Below are 265 nucleotides of genomic sequence, written 5' to 3'. Positions count from 1 at the left end.
AGTCAAGAAAGTATTTCTATTATGGCAGAGGGATGTGGTGTGTAGAAGTGAAAACAACATGTTGTTGAGACTGTGAACACCAGGGGGCGCTACCGTTGTATTTATGTTGTTGTGAGCTCCAGCTGTGGCAGAATAAATGTGCTTTTGGACCCGAACTGCATGAATAAAACCCACAGCTGTAGCAGATGAACAGAGAGCATAAAGCTACAACACTGTTAGGGTTAGACATGAAAACATTTAAATAGATATGAAGAGAGATATAGAG

This window comes from Austrofundulus limnaeus, unplaced genomic scaffold, assembly GCF_001266775.1.
Source record: "Austrofundulus limnaeus strain Quisiro unplaced genomic scaffold, Austrofundulus_limnaeus-1.0 Scaffold2543, whole genome shotgun sequence".
In the NCBI taxonomy this organism is placed as follows: Eukaryota; Metazoa; Chordata; class Actinopteri; order Cyprinodontiformes; family Rivulidae; genus Austrofundulus; species Austrofundulus limnaeus.
The sequence above is the reverse complement of the archived record's forward strand: the minus strand, read 5'-3'. Positions refer to the sequence as shown.